Genomic DNA, 19953 nt, shown 5'->3' on the forward strand with positions numbered 1-19953 from the left:
TCGTATGTATAGGACTATGCGATAAAACAGTACAGTAATCCTAGACGCAACGTAGAATGCAGTGTGATGTGGTAAGCAAAGAAAGGAAGTGCAGATTGTACACTAAACTATAGCAGTAAGATATAACTGTGTTCGACTAGTTCATAATGCAACGAAGGGGAACACACTGCAGCACGGTGATAATACAGTAGTAAAGCCTTGTGAAACAACAGTCTGGTGAGGTGAAAATAAGAAAAGAAAACAATCGCGTTACTGTACGTACCGGTACAATACAAAACCGTGTACACGTTGGAGAATTAAAATTAACATTCAGACGATTCCTGAAATAAATTCTGCCAGAAGATCTTGAGTTACAATAACAGTATGGATAAAGTTCCCCCACCAGAGAAGATTGATTTTGCTTCTCCCAAACTGGCAAGCAGATGGCAACACTGGAAAGAAGAATTCAAGCTATATGCAGAACTGGCAATGTCTGACAAAGATGATAAGTTAAAGGAAAAGTGTGCCTCTACTGTATCTTATGGGCACTACCGGACGTGAGATATATGAGACTATAAAACCGGTACCAGCTGCAGGCGCTGCCGATGTTTCCCCGAAAATTGGAGAGCTCCTCACACTCTTTGATGCCTACTGCAACCCAAAGCAAAATGAAACTGTAGAAAGATACAAATTCTTCACAAGATTTCAGGAGCCAGGGGAGCAGTTGGACAGATACATCACTGAACTCAAAGTCCTGGCACAAACATGTAACTTTGAATCATTGCATGACCCGCTTGTCCGGGATAGGATCGTGTGTGGTATCACAAATTCGGCACTCAGAGAGCAATTACTACGGGCACAGAAACTTACCCTGAAATCATGCGAGGATATGTGCCAGTCGGCGAAACTATCCAGAGAAAGGATAGGGACCATCGAGACGAAAACAGAGGTGCACGCGCTCCGACAAAGCGTGCAAGACGACAGACTTCAGAAATGCAAGTACTGTGGGAACAGACACGTCTTTGGGAAGTACCAGTGTCCTGCATATGGAAAGACCTGTTCCAAATGAGACAGGAAGAACCATTTTGCAGCTCAATGCAGAACAGCTACACGCAAAGCGTCAGCGAGCGGATCCCAACGGAGTGGACCCAAAAGGGGCAATATGAAACGGAAACCGTGGGTAAATGCTATAACGGAAGGTACGTCCAACGTTGGCGACAGTTCCTCCGAGTCCCTCTCAGATGACGACTTCGAGGACGTCAACACGGTGAACCTGCTCACTCCTCCAAAGACAGAGAACAATATAAACTATATTAACTATAAGCAACAAAGTCACATTTACGCTGACATGAGTATAGATGAAGTAAGAGTCACTTTCAAATTTATAGCGGGGCAACCTGCAACATCTTACCAAGCTCAGTTATGAAGAAACTAGGTAAGCATAACATTAAGCAAACTAGCCAGGTATTATCAGTGTACAATGGGAGTACGTCAAAGCCAAATGGTAAATGCAAACTAAAATTGGTGAACCCCGAAAATGGAAAGAAATACCGGGCTGAGTTTGTGATTGTTGACAATGATATTGCAATCCCTCTGCTAGGCAGCAAAGTGGTCCAGCAGATGGGTCTCATAGAAGTTAGACATGAAAACATTGCCAAACCACTAGGCGTCAATGCGATCACGAATGCAAATGATGGTAAAAACGTCAAAGTTGTGAAGGAGGGGCAAATTACTAATGTTGAAAACCTGTACCAGGAGTACAATGATGTTTTTGAGGGCATAGGTCAACTAGAAGGGGAATATAAACTACAGCTAGATCCCAATGCAGTACCTGTAGTTCATCCACCCCGTAGGTTCCCTGTGGTAATCCGAGACAACCTCAAAGCAGAATTAGATAGGCTTGTGAAACAAAACATCATAAAGCCAGTTTCAGAGCTAACCCCCTAGGTCTCCAGTCCAGTGACTGTGGTAAAGCCGGGGAAAATGAGAATATGTATCGACCCCAGAGACCTAAACAAGAGTCTCATGCGCAGCCACTATCCGATGCCTACCTTAGAGGATATACTCCCAGATTTAAGTAAGGCTCAGGTCTTTAGTGTATTCGATGCTAAGCATGGGTTTTGGCATGTGAAGCTTGATAATGAGAGCTCACTTTTGACCACGTTTAACACCCCTTTTGGAAGGTATCGATGGCTATTGGCTTCCATTTGGACTAAATGCTGCGCCGGAAGAGTTCCAGCGTAGGCAGCATCAGGCCCTAGAGGGTTTGCCTGGTGTAAAATGTATTGTAGACGATGTTATCGTTTATGGGGAAGGTCCCACCAAAGAAGCAGCTATCCGTGATCACGACCAGAAGGTAAGAAATCTCATGGATAGATGTCGAGAGAAAAACTTGCGACGCAATAGAGATATGGTCAAGTTTAGGACAGATGAGGTATCCTTCATGGGTTATTTGATTACTAGCCAAGGGTTAAAACCAGATCCAAGAAAGGTTGAGGCAGTCATTAAGATGCCAAAACCCACTGATGCCCAAGCAGTTCGGAGATTCATTGCTTTTGTAACATATCTCAGCAAATTCCTACCCAAACTAAGTGACGCATGCGAACCAATGCGCAAACTGACGCTGAAGGACACAGAGTGGTCGTGGCATGAAGTTCACGACAAGGCTTTCAATAACATTAAGAGCCTAGTCACCTCACAACCAGTGCTCAGCTACTATAACTCCGCAAAGGAACTTACCTTGCAGAGTGACTCGTCAGAGTCCGGACTGGGTGCTACGATAATGCAAGACAGTCACCCAAGTGCATTTGCTAGACGCGCCTTGAGTGACATAGAAACGCGATATGCGATAATAGAAAAAGAACTCCTGTCTGTCATATTTGGGTTGGAAAGATTTCACCAATACACGTATGGTCGTAGAGTGACTGTACAAACAGATCACAAACCACTGGAAAGCATCGTCTGCAAACCGTTGTATAAGGCACCAAAACGCCTACAACGAATGTTGCTGCGGCTCCAGAGATATGACGTAACCTTAGGCTATAGGCCAGGCAAACAGATGCAGCAGGCTGACACGCTCAGCAGAGCGTATCTTCCAGGAAAACCTCAAGGTCATACCTCTAGAGAGGTAGAATCAGTGAACATGGTGTATCAACTACCCATAACTGATTCCAGAAAACAGGCAATACAAGGGCACACAACATCTGATAGTACACGGCAGACACTCATTACCATCATTCACAATGGGTGGCCACAGTCTCAAAATTACTTACCACAGTGTGTGACTCCCTACTACCAATGTCGGGATGAGTTAACAGTGCAGGATGGCGTGGTAATCCGTGGTGAAAGAGTTGTTGTTCCCAAAACACTCAGGAGGGAAATGCTCGATAAAATTCACTCTTCGCACTTAGGAATAGACGGATGTCTTCGCCGTGCTCGTGAATGCCTGTATTGGCCAGGTATGAATGCCGAGCTGAAGGACTACATGTGACGTGTGTGCTTCTGTGGGAACTAATCAGTCCAAAGAGCCACTCATGCCACATGCAATAGAGCGAAGACCATGGTCCAAAGTTGGCGTAGACCTATTCCATGTTCATGACCGTAACTATGTCGTGACAGTCGACTATTTTTCTGGTTTTGGGGAAATTGACTTTCTCCAGGACACCACCTCCAACAGTGTGATACACAAACTGAAAGGGCAATTTGCTCGTCATGGTATCCCAGATGTTTGCATGTCTGATAATGGACCCCAATTTAGCTCCTATGAGTTCAAACAATTTGCACGGGATTAGGAATTCAGACAAACAACATCTTCCCCAGGGTTTCCCCAAAGTAATGGTAGGGCGGAACAAGCAGTCAAGATGGCAAAGTCACTAATCACCAAAGCAAAAAAAGCAAGGAAAGACCCATATCTAGCTATCTTAGCTTATAGAAACACTCCATCTCAAAACATGGACTCCAGTCCAGCCCAACGCTTGTTTAGTCGTAGGACAAAGACACTGCTTCCTACTAGCAAAGGTGACAGAGCAGATTAAATCAAACAAGGCAAGACAAGCCTACTATCATGATAAAGGCTCACATTCACTTCCAACACTTAACACCGGAGACACAGTCAGGATTATGCCACCATCCAAGCGTCAAGAGTGGCAAAAGGCAATTGTCCAAAACCAAGTGTCGCCCAGGTCGTATGAAGTTATGACTGAAAAGAGGCGTGTATATCGCAGAAACAGGAAACACTTGCGACACACAAAGGAGACTTACACACCCAACCCCGAACCACTGGAAACAGTTGAGCAAGAAATTACTCAAACTGATCCACACACACAAAACCCCCACACTGTTAAAGATTACTCAGACAGACTTCCGCAGCAGACACGTTCAGGTAGAGTAATGCGTGTCCCAAGCTATCTGAGAGATTATACCACTTAGTTGTAGTAAAGTTGTTAAAGGTGCTGTTTTAGGCTCCCTATAAAAACTTATGTTTATCTTTTTTTTATAATTGTTTTACTTGAGTTTAGCATTAGTGCACTTAACGTAATGAACATAAGTATATATGCTCGTATAGAGTAAAATTGTATTGCATGCTGTTTACATTCACCAAGTTGTGACGTGACTTAAAATCTAAAGGAAAGGAGATGCGACAAGTGTAGCTGATCAATATGAGCTACCGTACTTGCTCTTCATATTACACACTACGAGTATGTGCACTCCATTGAATATGGCTACTGAAGTACAATAATAAACCAAGTCTGTTACTAAATAAATGATCGCCTACTATATTCTTTATATGACACGCTCAACGGCCACACACTGAAACACACTGTAACAGTATGTACAGTAGTCAAAAGGAACGATTACTGAAATGCTTTCTAGATACACTGTTCACCTCAACAGCATATCCAGTTCATTTAAAGGTTTGTTATATACAATGTATTAAAGACAGTTATAAGGGAAGAGAGGTGGAAAGGGGGCATATTTCATGAAAAACATTCAAATTTGTTGCTCGGCAAAGAACAACGTCAAATTACCTTATTCTCCATTGGTGGCGAGCACTGGTTCCTATACTGTAGTTACTACAGTAGATCTCCCATGGAAGCATCAGGATATCTCTTTCTGCTGTCAGAGTTGTTTGGGATTTGTTGTTACCTCATCTAACCAGTTGAGTCCATTGATACCACACCCATTCAAAGTATATAGCTGTGAATGCTGAGGACTTAGCACATCAACTTTCTCTGAAAATTGACAAAACAACAGAAAACTAATGATAGTGAAAATAGGCTCAAAAACCCCTTGATGCGCATATGCAGGAGCAGAAAATGCATACCTTTGTGGATTATTTGCTGAATAGGACTCAAAACATTCTCTGTGCAAGGTTTTAGCACTCAGCAGCCACTCCACTTAGGATACAGACCTCATACAACATTGTGCTACAGCTGGTGTAGACGTGGTCTAGGGTACTAACGTAGCGCCATTATGAACCTGAGGCCTAAGCTAACAACATTATTCGTATTTCATGCATTGAAACTGAGTATTTGTCCTTAGTCAAACACCAGGTACTTCCAACTTTAGCAAAAATAACCTAAAATATGGTTACCATGTACTTCAGGTGCCCACAGATGTCAAATTTCACTGAACTTAGTCGTTCACGCCACACACACGGTAAGCATTTCGGTCTGATTCTGAAGGATTTTGAATATCGTGCATTTGGCACCTACTTATAGCAGGGTCAAGGAAGGAATAAAATTACGGAAGCTTTGGTAGGTCAAGGATAAATGATCCAATAGTGTATTGGGGAGGAAAACTGGTCAGAAACGCTCAAAATGTTGTTCTAGTCTCATGTATAGAAACGCACATGCTCTTTGTGGTACTTTAAGGCTGTAAAACTAATTTATGCGTAAAAATCACCCAAGCTTGAAATTTTCAGACGTTTGCTTGAAAACCATATTTACACACATAGCAACTACTTTTGTCCAAAATTGGGACTTCTAGCACTTAAAATGAAAAATTTGGCATTTTTGCTTAAGGTAGCATACGCCCATTAAAAGCCCCATTGACTTACACACTAAATCACAAAAGTAATGTGGTCTCTTAGTCTAGATAGAAGTTTTCACTAGCTGAACGCTACCCATCACCGGATAGCTGACAAATTGGCCTTTCATGGCACTACCAGGTTTCCGTACCATGACCATGAAGATTTTTTGATATCCGAGCCGGAAGTTTTCGTCACTTGTAAACAAACCTCTTCACTCAGTGGTAAACAAATTTCCTACGCTGCTCCTGGGAGGCCTAAAGGGGTCTAAAATTGCCTCAATTGACCCAATTTTCTCACCACATGTTTATTTTATTTATTTGTTTTTCCACAGAAGTACAAAGTACATGTACTTCCATTAATGCTCTTTAACATGCAAGCCACAAAAAAAAACTAGATTATGATTGAAAACAGGTCACAAAAGATGTTCTCCCGCTGCTTTTTGGCGGATTGATACAGACTCTGCCAACCTAAGTGAGAGATGATTTTTTTTTAATTACCAAAATGATACTTTTTATTGTCGTCACAATATAAACCACAACAGAATTCTATGCAATTATCATTTTAGGTCCATAAAGATGTATTTTCAGAGATTTCAGTATACACGGTGCAGTGTGTAGATACACATATGAGCAATACTGTGTAAGCAGTAGGGGTTAGCAGCATAAGATCGCGGCAAAAGCAAACTGCGGTGGCCGGTTCTCGAGCCCAGGATCCAAAATACGTCGCACTCTCGAGGTACATAGCACAACCAACTGCGCCACGGCAGCTGTTAATATAAATGTATGTTCGTTTCTAATACTGAAAGTTCCCGATACCGTATAAGATCGCGGCAAAAGCAAACTGCGATTGCCGGGTCTCAAGCCCAGGATTCAAAATACGTCGCGCTCTTGAGGTACATAGCACAACCAACTGCGCCACGGCAGCTGTTGATATAAATGTATGTTCGTTTCTAATACTAAAACTTCCCGATACCGTATAAGATCGCGGCAAAAGCAAACTGCGGTTGCCGGTTCTCGAGCCCAGGATCCAAAATACGTCTCGCCCTCGAGGTACAGAGCACAACCAACTGCGCCATGGCAGCTGTTAGTATAAATGTATGTTCGTTTCTAATACTAAAACTTCCCGATACCGTATAAGATCGCCGCAAAAGCAAACTGCGGTTGCCGGTTCTCGAGCCCAGGATCCAAAATACGTCTCGCCCTCGAGGTACAGAGCACAACCAACTGCGCCATGGCAGCTGTTAGTATAAATGTATTTTCGTTTCTAATACTTAAAGTTCCCGATACCGTATAAGATCACGGCAAAAGCAAACTGCGGTGGCCAGTTCTCGAGCCCAGGATTCAAAATACGTCGCGCTCTCGAGGAACAGAGCACAACCAACTGCGCCACGGCAGCTGTTGGTATAAATGTATGTTCGTTTCTAATACTTAAACTTGACGAAATCGTATAAGATCGCGGCAAAAGCAAACTGCGGTGGCAGGTTCTCGAGCCCAGGATCCAAAATACGTCGCACTCTCGAGGTACATAGCACAACCAACTGCGCCACGGCAGCTGTTAATATAAATGTATGTTCATTTCTAATACTGAAAGTTCCCGATACCGTATAAGATCGCGGCAAAAGCAAACTGCGATTGCCGGGTCTCAAGCCCAGGATTCAAAATACGTCGCGCTCTTGAGGTACATAGCACAACCAACTGCGCCACGGCAGCTGTTGATATAAATGTATGTTCGTTTCTAATACTAAAACTTCCCGATACCGTATAAGATCGCGGCAAAAGCAAACTGCGGTTGCCGGTTCTCGAGCCCAGGATCCAAAATACGTCTCGCCCTCGAGGTACAGAGCACAACCAACTGCGCCATGGCAGCTGTTAGTATAAATGTATGTTCGTTTCTAATACTTAAAGTTCCCGATACCGTATAAGATCGCGGCAAAAGCAAACTGCGGTGGCCAGTTCTCGAGCCCAGGATTCAAAATACGTCGCGCTCTCGAGGAACAGAGCACAACCAACTGCGCCACGGCAGCTGTTGGTATAAATGTATGTTCGTTTCTAATACTTAAACTAGACGAAATCGTATAAGATCGCCGCAAAAGCAAACTGCGGTTGCCGGTTCTCGAGCCCAGGATCCAAAATACGTCTCGCCCTCGAGGTACATAGCACAACCAACTGCGCCACGGCAGCTGTTAGTATAAATGTATGTTCGTTTCTAATACTTAAACTTGACGATACCGTATAAGATCGCGGCAAAAGCAAACTGCGGTGGCCGGTTCTCGAGCCCAGGATTCAAAATACGTCGCGATCTCGAGGAACAGAGCACAACCAACTGCGCCACGGCAGCTGTTGGTATAAATGTATGTTGGTTTCTAATACTTAAACTTGACGAAATCGTATAAGATCGCCGCAAAAGCAAACTGCGGTGGCCAGGTCTCGAGCCCAGGATCCAAAATACGTCTCGCTCTCGAGGAACAGAGCACAACCAACTGCGCCACGGCAGCTGTTGGTATAAATGTATGTTCTTTTCTAATACGTATCGTTATCGTATCGTATCGTAAATATTATCACCATATATAGTATTCATTGATTGTCGAATTATTCTATTTTGTATTGTTATGTAAATACTTTTCTTCTTTCCTTAATACAGGGAGTCTTCTACTTTGTTAAGCGGTTGTACGCTTTTTGGAAGACTTCCTTCACACTGTAAATTTACACGTGAAAAACAAATGAATAAATCAAGTCAAATCAAATATTTTGTTTATTTGATATATTTGTATATTTTTGTATTTTTTGTATATTTGTATATTTGTATATTTGTATATTTTTGTATATTTGTATACTTTGTATATTTGTATATTTTGTATATTTGTATATTTGATATATTTCCAAATTTTGTATATATTTGTATATTTCATTTCATTTATTTATTTGTTTTTTCCACAGAAGTACAAAGCGGAGGGAAGTCTTCCATCAAGCTTAAAAGCTTAACAAAGTGGAAGACTCCCTAAAGAAAAAAATTAATTAATAAATACAAATTGATTGTTTGTTATATAATGTACAGAAACTGCTGAAGTAAATAACTCATTTACATAATTTAATATGATGATATCAAATCTTTTTTAAACATTTCTTAAATGAATTCTTTGTAGCCTTAGATTTAACGGTATTGCTTAATGAGTTCCATAACTTAGTTGCACGGTTGCGAAAGCTGCGTGTACCTAATTTCGTATGATAGAAGTTGCAGTAAGCATTTTGTCTATATTATACAAAATTTGTATATTTGATGAATAAATCAAATCAAATCAAATCAAATATTTTGTATATTTTGTACAAATCAAATATTTTGTATATTTTTGTACAACAATTTTGTATATTTGCACGTGAAAAAACAAAATAAATCAAATCAAATCAAATCAAAAGATAGGCAAAAGACGTCATCACCCGGGGTTCGAACCACGGATGCAAAAGAGAGTCTCGATCTACAGCTCGTACAGTGCGCCAGGCCATCGCGCCACTGTATGGACTGAGATATTAGGTGGGTTAACTAATACTTACAGCTCCCCGTGTAGGCACTTGCTGTAAAAGATCGGCAAAAGACGTCATCACCCGGGGTTCGAACAACGGATGCAAAAGAGAGTCTCGATCTTCAGCTCGTACAGTGCGCCAAGCCATCGCGCCACTGTATGGACTGAGATATTAGGTGGATTAACTAATACTTACAGCTCTCCGTGTAGGCACTTGCTGTAAAAGATCGGCAAAAGACGTCATCACCCGGGGTTCGAACCACGGATGCAAAAGAGAGTCTCGATCTTCAGCTCGTACAGTGCGCCAAGCCATCGCGCCACTGTATGGACTGAGATATTAGGTGGATTAACTAATACTTACAGCTCCCCGTGTAGGCACTTGCTGTAAAAGATCGGCAAAAGACGTCATCACCCGGGCTTCGAACCACGGATGCAAAAGAGAGTCTCGATCTTCAGCTCGTACAGTGCGCCAAGCCATCGCGCCACTGTATGGACTGAGATATTAGGTGGATTAACTAATACTTACAGCTCCCCGTGTAGGCACTTGCTGTAAAAGATCGGCAAAAGACGTCATCACCCGGGCTTCGAACCACGGATGCAAAAGAGAGTCTCGATCTTCAGCTCGCACAGTGCGCCAAGCCATCGCGCCACTGTATGGACTGAGATATTAGGTGGATTAACTAATACTTACAGCTCCCCGTGTAGGCACTTGCTGTAAAAGATCGGCAAAAGACGTCATCACCCGGGGTTCGAGCCACGGATGCAAAAGAGAGTCTCGATCTTCAGCTCGCACAGTGCGCCAAGCCATGGCGCCACTGTATGGACTGAGATATTAGGTGGATTAACTAATACTTACAGCTCCCCGTGTAGGCACTTGCTGTAAAAGATCGGCAAAAGACGCCATCACCCGGGGTTCGAACCACGGATGCAAAAGAGAGTCTCGATCTTCAGCTCGCACAGTGCGCCAAGCCATGGCGCCATCGTATGGAATGAGATATTAGGTGGATTAACTAATACTTACAGCTCCCCGTGTAGGCACTTGCTGTAAAAGATCGGCAAAAGACGCCATCACCCGGGGTTCGAACCACGGATGCAAAAGAGAGTCTCGATCATCAGCTCGTACAGTGCCCCAAGCCATGGCGCCATTGTATGGACTGAGATATTAGGTGGATTAAATAATGCTTACAGCTCCCCGTGTAGGCACTTGCTGTAAAAGATCGGCAAAAGACGTCATCACCCGGGGTTCGAACCACGGATGCAAAAGAGAGTCTCGATCATCAGCTCGTACAGTGCGCCGAGCCATCGCGCCATCGTATGGACTGAGATATTAGGTGGATTAACTAATGCTTACAGCTCCCCGTGTAGGCACTTGCTGTAAAAGATCGGCAAAAGACGTCATCACCCGGGGTTCGAACCACGGATGCAAAAGAGAGTCTCGATCATCAGCTCGTACAGTGCGCCGAGCCATCGCGCCACTGTATGGACTGAGATATTAGGTGGATTAACTAATACTTACAGCTCCCCGTGTAGGCACTTGCTGTAAAAGATCGGCAAAAGACGTCATCACCCGGGGTTCGAACCACGGATGCAAAAGAGAGTCTCGATCTTCAGCTCGTACAGCGCGCCGAGCCATCGCGCCACTGTATGGACTGAGATATTAGGTGGATTAACTAATACTTACAGCTCCCCGTGTAGGCACTTGCTGTAAAAGATCGGCAAAACACGTCATCACCCGGGGTTCGAACCACGGATGCAAAAGAGAGTCTCGATCATCAGCTCGTACAGTGCGCCGAGCCATCGCGCCACCGTATGGACTGAGATATTAGGTGGATTAACTAATACTTACAGCTCCCCGTGTAGGCACTTGCTGTAAAAGATCGGCAAAAGACGTCATCACCCGGGGTTCGAACCACGGATGCAAAAGAGAGTCTCGATCATCAGCTCGTACAGTGCGCCGAGCCATCGCGCCATCGTATGGACTGAGATATTAGGTGGATTAACTAATGCTTACAGCTCCCCGTGTAGGCACTTGCTGTAAAAGATCGGCAAAAGACGTCATCACCCGGGGTTCGAACCACGGATGCAAAAGAGAGTCTCGATCATCAGCTCGTACAGTGCGCCGAGCCATCGCGCCACTGTATGGACTGAGATATTAGGTGGATTAACTAATACTTACAGCTCCCCGTGTAGGCACTTGCTGTAAAAGATCGGCAAAAGACGTCATCACCCGGGGTTCGAACCACGGATGCAAAAGAGAGTCTCGATCTTCAGCTCGTACAGTGCGCCGAGCCATCGCGCCATCGTATGGACTGAGATATTAATTGGATTAACTAATACTTACAGCTCCCCCGTGTAGGCACTTGCTGTAAAAGATCGGCAAAAGACGTCATCACCCGGGCTTCGAACCACGGATGCAAAAGAGAGTCTCGATCATCAGCTCGTACAGTGCGCCGAGCCATCGCGCCATCGTATGGACTGAGATATTAGGTGGATTAACTAATACTTACAGCTCCCCCGTGTAGGCACTTGCTGTAAAAGATCGGCAAAAGACGTCATCACCCGGGGTTCGAACCACGGATGCAAAAGAGAGTCTCGATCTTCAGCTCGCACAGTGCGCCAAGCCATCGCGCCACTGTATGGACTGAGATATTAGGTGGATTAACTAATCCTTACAGCTCCCCGTGTAGGCACTTGCTGTAAAAGATCGGCAAAAGACGTCATCACCCGGGGTTCGAACCACGGATGCAAAAGAGAGTCTCGATCTTCAGCTCGTACAGTGCGCCAAGCCATCGCGCCACTGTATGGACTGAGATATTAGGTGGATTAACTAATACTTACAGCTCCCCGTGTAGGCACTTGCTGTAAAAGATCGGCAAAAGACGTCATCACCCGGGGTTCGAACCACGGATGCAAAAGAGAGTCTCGATCTTCAGCTCGTACAGTGCGCCAAGCCATCGCGCCACTGTATGGACTGAGATATTAGGTGGATTAACTAATACTTACAGCTCCCCGTGTAGGCACTTGCTGTAAAAGATCGGCAAAAGACGTCATCACCCGGGGCTCGAACCACGGATGCAAAAGAGAGTCTCGATCTTCAGCTCGTACAGTGCGCCAAGCCATCGCGCCACTGTATGGACTGAGATATTAGGTGGATTAACTAATACTTACAGCTCCCCGTGTAGGCACTTGCTGTAAAAGATCGGCAAAAGACGTCATCACCCGGGGTTCGAACCACGGATGCAAAAGAGAGTCTCGATCTTCAGCTCGCACAGTGCGCCAAGCCATCGCGCCACTGTATAGACTGAGATATTAGGTGGATTAACTAATACTTGCAGCTCCCCGTGTAGGCATTTGCTGTAAAAGATCGGCAAAAGACGTCATCACCCGGGCTTCGAACCACGGATGCAAAAGAGAGTCTCGATCATCAGCTCGCACAGTGCGCCGAGCCATCGCGCCACTGTATAGACTGAGATATTAGGTGGATTAACTAATACTTACAGCTCCCCGTGTAGGCACTTGCTGTAAAAGATCGGCAAAAGACGTCATCACCCGGGGTTCGAACCACGGATGCAAAAGAGAGTCTCGATCATCAGCTCGTACAGTGCGCCGAGCCATCGCGCCACTGTATAGACTGAGATATTAGGTGGATTAACTAATACTTACAGCTCCCCGTGTAGGCACTTGCTGTAAAAGATCGGCAAAAGACGTCATCACCCGGGGTTCGAACCACGGATGCAAAAGAGAGTCTCGATCATCAGCTCGCACAGTGCGCCGAGCCATCGCGCCACTGTATGGACTGAGATATTAGGTGGATTAACTAATACTTACAGCTCCCCGTGTAGGCACTTGCTGTAAAAGATCGGCAAAAGACGTCATCACCCAGTGCGCCGAGCCATCGCGCCACTGTATGGACTGAGATATTAGGTGGATTAACTAATACTTACAGCTCCCCGTGTAGGCACTTGCTGTAAAAGATCGGCAAAAGACGTCATCACCCGGGGTTCGAACCACGGATGCAAAAGAGAGTCTCGATCTTCAGCTCGTACAGTGCGCCAAGCCATCGCGCCACTGTATGGACTGAGATATTAGGTGGATTAACTAATACTTACAGCTCCCCGTGTAGGCACTTGCTGTAAAAGATCGGCAAAAGACGTCATCACCCGGGGTTCGAACCACGGATGCAAAAGAGAGTCTCGATCTTCAGCTCGTACAGTGCGCCAAGCCATCGCGCCATCGTATGGACTGAGATATTAGGTGGATTAACTAATACTTACAGCTCCCCGTGTAGGCACTTGCTGTAAAAGATCGGCAAAAGACGTCATCACCCGGGCTTCGAACCACGGATGCAAAAGAGAGTCTCGATCTTCAGCTCGTACAGTGCGCCAAGCCATCGCGCCACTGTATGGACTGAGATATTAGGTGGATTAACTAATACTTACAGCTCCCCGTGTAGGCACTTGCTGTAAAAGATCGGCAAAAGACGTCATCACCCGGGCTTCGAACCACGGATGCAAAAGAGAGTCTCGATCTTCAGCTCGTACAGTGCGCCAAGCCATCGCGCCACTGTATGGACTGAGATATTAGGTGGATTAACTAATACTTACAGCTCCCCGTGTAGGCACTTGCTGTAAAAGATCGGCAAAAGACGTCATCACCCGGGGTTCGAACCACGGATGCAAAAGAGAGTCTCGATCTTCAGCTCGTACAGTGCGCCAAGCCATCGCGCCACTGTATGGACTGAGATATTAGGTGGATTAACTAATACTTACAGCTCCCCGTGTAGGCACTTGCTGTAAAAGATCGGCAAAAGACGTCATCACCCGGGGTTCGAACCACGGATGCAAAAGAGAGTCTCGATCTTCAGCTCGTACAGTGCGCCAAGCCATCGCGCCACTGTATGGACTGAGATATTAGGTGGATTAACTAATACTTACAGCTCCCCGTGTAGGCACTTGCTGTAAAAGATCGGCAAAAGACGTCATCACCCGGGGTTCGAACCACGGATGCAAAAGAGAGTCTCGATCTTCAGCTCGTACAGTGCGCCAAGCCATCGCGCCACTGTATGGACTGAGATATTAGGTGGATTAACTAATACTTACAGCTCCCCGTGTAGGCACTTGCTGTAAAAGATCGGCAAAAGACGTCATCACCCGGGGTTCGAACCACGGATGCAAAAGAGAGTCTCGATCTTCAGCTCGTACAGTGCGCCAAGCCATCGCGCCACTGTATGGACTGAGATATTAGGTGGATTAACTAATACTTACAGCTCCCCGTGTAGGCACTTGCTGTAAAAGATCGGCAAAAGACGTCATCACCCGGGGTTCGAACCACGGATGCAAAAGAGAGTCTCGATCTTCAGCTCGTACAGTGCGCCAAGCCATCGCGCCACTGTATGGACTGAGATATTAGGTGGATTAACTAATACTTACAGCTCCCCGTGTAGGCACTTGCTGTAAAAGATCGGCAAAAGACGTCATCACCCGGGGTTCGAACCACGGATGCAAAAGAGAGTCTCGATCTTCAGCTCGTACAGTGCGCCAAGCCATCGCGCCACTGTATGGACTGAGATATTAGGTGGATTAACTAATACTTACAGCTCCCCGTGTAGGCACTTGCTGTAAAAGATCGGCAAAAGACGTCATCACCCGGGGTTCGAACCACGGATGCAAAAGAGAGTCTCGATCTTCAGCTCGTACAGTGCGCCAAGCCATCGCGCCACTGTATGGACTGAGATATTAGGTGGATTAACTAATACTTACAGCTCCCCGTGTAGGCACTTGCTGTAAAAGATCGGCAAAAGACGTCATCACCCGGGGTTCGAACCACGGATGCAAAAGAGAGTCTCGATCTTCAGCTCGTACAGTGCGCCAAGCCATCGCGCCACTGTATGGACTGAGATATTAGGTGGATTAACTAATACTTACAGCTCCCCGTGTAGGCACTTGCTGTAAAAGATCGGCAAAAGACGTCATCACCCGGGGTTCGAACCACGGATGCAAAAGAGAGTCTCGATCTTCAGCTCGTACAGTGCGCCAAGCCATCGCGCCACTGTATGGACTGAGATATTAGGTGGATTAACTAATACTTACAGCTCCCCGTGTAGGCACTTGCTGTAAAAGATCGGCAAAAGACGTCATCACCCGGGGTTCGAACCACGGATGCAAAAGAGAGTCTCGATCTTCAGCTCGTACAGTGCGCCAAGCCATCGCGCCACTGTATGGACTGAGATATTAGGTGGATTAACTAATACTTACAGCTCCCCGTGTAGGCACTTGCTGTAAAAGATCGGCAAAAGACGTCATCACCCGGGGTTCGAACCACGGATGCAAAAGAGAGTCTCGATCTTCAGCTCGTACAGTGCGCCAAGCCATCGCGCCACTGTATGGACTGAGATATTAGGTGGATTAACTAATACTTACAGCTCCCCGTGTAGGCACTTGCTGTAAAAGATCGGCAAAAGACGTCATCACCCGGGGTTCGAACCACGGATGCAAAAGAGAGTCTCGATCTTCAGCTCGTACAGTGCGCCAAGCCATCGCGCCACTGTATGGACTGAGATATTAGGTGGATTAACTAATACTTACAGCTCCCCGTGTAGGCACTTGCTGTAAAAGATCGGCAAAAGACGTCATCACCCGGGGTTCGAACCACGGATGCAAAAGAGAGTCTCGATCTTCAGCTCGTACAGTGCGCCAAGCCATCGCGCCACTGTATGGACTGAGATATTAGGTGGATTAACTAATACTTACAGCTCCCCGTGTAGGCACTTGCTGTAAAAGATCGGCAAAAGACGTCATCACCCGGGGTTCGAACCACGGATGCAAAAGAGAGTCTCGATCTTCAGCTCGTACAGTGCGCCAAGCCATCGCGCCACTGTATGGACTGAGATATTAGGTGGATTAACTAATACTTACAGCTCCCCGTGTAGGCACTTGCTGTAAAAGATCGGCAAAAGACGTCATCACCCGGGGTTCGAACCACGGATGCAAAAGAGAGTCTCGATCTTCAGCTCGTACAGTGCGCCAAGCCATCGCGCCACTGTATGGACTGAGATATTAGGTGGATTAACTAATACTTACAGCTCCCCGTGTAGGCACTTGCTGTAAAAGATCGGCAAAAGACGTCATCACCCGGGGTTCGAACCACGGATGCAAAAGAGAGTCTCGATCTTCAGCTCGTACAGTGCGCCAAGCCATCGCGCCACTGTATGGACTGAGATATTAGGTGGATTAACTAATACTTACAGCTCCCCGTGTAGGCACTTGCTGTAAAAGATCGGCAAAAGACGTCATCACCCGGGGTTCGAACCACGGATGCAAAAGAGAGTCTCGATCTTCAGCTCGTACAGTGCGCCAAGCCATCGCGCCACTGTATGGACTGAGATATTAGGTGGATTAACTAATACTTACAGCTCCCCGTGTAGGCACTTGCTGTAAAAGATCGGCAAAAGACGTCATCACCCGGGGTTCGAACCACGGATGCAAAAGAGAGTCTCGATCTTCAGCTCGTACAGTGCGCCAAGCCATCGCGCCACTGTATGGACTGAGATATTAGGTGGATTAACTAATACTTACAGCTCCCCGTGTAGGCACTTGCTGTAAAAGATCGGCAAAAGACGTCATCACCCGGGGTTCGAACCACGGATGCAAAAGAGAGTCTCGATCTTCAGCTCGTACAGTGCGCCAAGCCATCGCGCCACTGTATGGACTGAGATATTAGGTGGATTAACTAATACTTACAGCTCCCCGTGTAGGCACTTGCTGTAAAAGATCGGCAAAAGACGTCATCACCCGGGGCTCGAACCACGGATGCAAAAGAGAGTCTCGATCTTCAGCTCGTACAGTGCGCCAAGCCATCGCGCCACTGTATGGACTGAGATATTAGGTGGATTAACTAATACTTACAGCTCCCCGTGTAGGCACTTGCTGTAAAAGATCGGCAAAAGACGTCATCACCCGAGGCTCGAACCACGGATGCAAAAGAGAGTCTCGATCTTCAGCTCGTACAGTGCGCCAAGCCATCGCGCCACTGTATGGACTGAGATATTAGGTGGATTAACTAATACTTACAGCTCCCCGTGTAGGCACTTGCTGTAAAAGATCGGCAAAAGACGTCATCACCCGGGGTTCGAACCACGGATGCAAAAGAGAGTCTCGATCTTCAGCTCGTACAGTGCGCCAAGCCATCGCGCCACTGTATGGACTGAGATATTAGGTGGATTAACTAATACTTACAGCTCCCCGTGTAGGCACTTGCTGTAAAAGATCGGCAAAAGACGTCATCACCCGGGGCTCGAACCACGGATGCAAAAGAGAGTCTCGATCTTCAGCTCGTACAGTGCGCCAAGCCATCGCGCCACTGTATGGACTGAGATATTAGGTGGATTAACTAATACTTACAGCTCCCCGTGTAGGCACTTGCTGTAAAAGATCGGCAAAAGACGTCATCACCCGGGGTTCGAACCACGGATGCAAAAGAGAGTCTCGATCTTCAGCTCGTACAGTGCGCCAAGCCATCGCGCCACTGTATGGACTGAGATATTAGGTGGATTAACTAATACTTACAGCTCCCCGTGTAGGCACTTGCTGTAAAAGATCGGCAAAAGACGTCATCACCCGGGGTTCGAACCACGGATGCAAAAGAGAGTCTCGATCTTCAGCTCGTACAGTGCGCCAAGCCATCGCGCCACTGTATGGACTGAGATATTAGGTGGATTAACTAATACTTACAGCTCCCCGTGTAGGCACTTGCTGTAAAAGATCGGCAAAAGACGTCATCACCCGGGGTTCGAACCACGGATGCAAAAGAGAGTCTCGATCTTCAGCTCGTACAGTACGCCAAGCCATCGCGCCACTGTATGGACTGAGATATTAGGTGGATTAACTAATACTTACAGCTCCCCGTGTAGGCACTTGCTGTAAAAGATCGGCAAAAGACGTCATCACCCGGGGCTCGAACCACGGATGCAAAAGAGAGTCTCGATCTTCAGCTCGTACAGTGCGCCAAGCCATCGCGCCACTGTATGGACTGAGATATTAGGTGGATTAACTAATACTTACAGCTCCCCGTGTAGGCACTTGCTGTAAAAGATCGGCAAAAGACGTCATCACCCGAGGCTCGAACCACGGATGCAAAAGAGAGTCTCGATCTTCAGCTCGTACAGTGCGCCAAGCCATCGCGCCACTGTATGGACTGAGATATTAGGTGGATTAACTAATACTTACAGCTCCCCGTGTAGGCACTTGCTGTAAAAGATCGGCAAAAGACGTCATCACCCGGGGTTCGAACCACGGATGCAAAAGAGAGTCTCGATCTTCAGCTCGTACAGTGCGCCAAGCCATCGCGCCACTGTATGGACTGAGATATTAGGTGGATTAACTAATACTTACAGCTCCCCGTGTAGGCACTTGCTGTAAAAGATCGGCAAAAGACGTCATCACCCGGGGCTCGAACCACGGATGCAAAAGAGAGTCTCGATCTTCAGCTCGTACAATGCGCCAAGCCATCGCGCCACTGTATGGACTGAGATATTAGGTGGATTAACTAATACTTACAGCTCCCCGTGTAGGCACTTGCTGTAAAAGATCGGCAAAAGACGTCATCACCCGAGGCTCGAACCACGGATGCAAAAGAGAGTCTCGATCTTCAGCTCGTACAGTGCGCCAAGCCATCGCGCCACTGTATGGACTGAGATATTTGGTGGATTAACTAATACTTACAGCTCCCCGTGTAGGCACTTGCTGTAAAAGATCGGCAAAAGACGTCATCACCCGGGGTTCGAACCACGGATGCAAAAGAGAGTCTCGATCTTCAGCTCGTACAGTGCGCCAAGCCATCGCGCCACTGTATGGACTGAGATATTAGGTGGATTAACTAATACTTACAGCTCCCCGTGTAGGCACTTGCTGTAAAAGATCGGCAAAAGACGTCATCACCCGGGGTTCGATCCACGGATGCAAAAGAGAGTCTCGATCTTCAGCTCGTACAGTGCGCCAAGCCATCGCGCCACTGTATGGACTGAGATATTAGGTGGATTAACTAATACTTACAGCTCCCCGTGTAGGCACTTGCTGTAAAAGATCGGCAAAAGACGTCATCACCCGGGGTTCGAACCACGGATGCAAAAGAGAGTCTCGATCTTCAGCTCGTACAGTGCGCCAAGCCATCGCGCCACTGTATGGACTGAGATATTAGGTGGATTAACTAATACTTACAGCTCCCCGTGTAGGCAATTGCTGTAAAAGATCGGCAAAAGACGTCATCACCCGGGGTTCGAACCACGGATGCAAAAGAGAGTCTCGATCATCAGCTCGTACGGTGCGCGGAGCCATCGCGCCACCGTATGGACTGAGATATTAGGTGGATTAACTAATCCTTACAGCTCCCCGTGTAACCACTTGCTGTAAAAGATCGGCAAAAGACGTCA

The 19953-nt window shown here is 46.4% G+C and overlaps 1 protein-coding gene across 5 annotated transcripts in view; it reads right to left on the reverse strand.

Annotated features, from left to right (window-relative positions):
• LOC139966417 (uncharacterized) overlaps positions 1 to 19953 on the reverse strand; it is a 386420-nt gene that overhangs the window by 216813 nt on the left and 149654 nt on the right. For 4 of the 5 annotated variants that reach the window (XR_011792596.1, XR_011792604.1, XR_011792590.1 and 1 more), the window contains exon 3: positions 5007 to 5210. The gene's annotated coding sequence lies outside the window, so the exon portion shown is untranslated. Of the gene's footprint in view, positions 1 to 5006; positions 5211 to 5572; positions 5860 to 19953 lie in introns of those variants that run through there. The other variant, XM_071969385.1, reaches the window with a different exon arrangement.

This window comes from Apostichopus japonicus, chromosome 4 (genome assembly GCF_037975245.1).
Source record: "Apostichopus japonicus isolate 1M-3 chromosome 4, ASM3797524v1, whole genome shotgun sequence".
Lineage (NCBI taxonomy): Eukaryota > Metazoa > Echinodermata > Holothuroidea > Aspidochirotida > Stichopodidae > Apostichopus > Apostichopus japonicus.